Here is a 480-nt window from a genome sequence, read left to right on the forward strand (position 1 = left end):
AAATAAGCTATGTGGGTACAATCAAAAGTTTAAGGCTGTTGAATATTTACTATTCTAACCTAGAACTTATTTTCTCCGTTTCCATGCTTAGTATTTATATAACTGAGTTTCTAAAATCAACATCGCCTTGATTTCTTCGTTTTACATCCGACTAACTCATACGAGAATAAGTAGAGTATTGATAAAGTGAACCTCATAGCTTATGTGATCAAGTTACATCATGCACATATCTTTCGATCTACAACTCCGGAGAGTTCACCGTGTATCCTAGCTGAAGCCGAGGATTCGGTGGATCGCTGTCGAGGATTGAGGCGTTGACTGCGCAGAGGATTCAAGGCAGGTCAATTGGAATTCTTCTATCCGATCTGAGGACCAGCGAAGATTCACATCACAGAAATCGTAAATTGACGTCGTATATTTCTTGTCAAAATCACTGTACTCAAGTTTTCTTATGTGATTTTTTTCGCTGGTGATCGGTCC

This window comes from Ananas comosus, linkage group 12 (assembly GCF_001540865.1).
Source record: "Ananas comosus cultivar F153 linkage group 12, ASM154086v1, whole genome shotgun sequence".
Lineage (NCBI taxonomy): Eukaryota > Viridiplantae > Streptophyta > Magnoliopsida > Poales > Bromeliaceae > Ananas > Ananas comosus.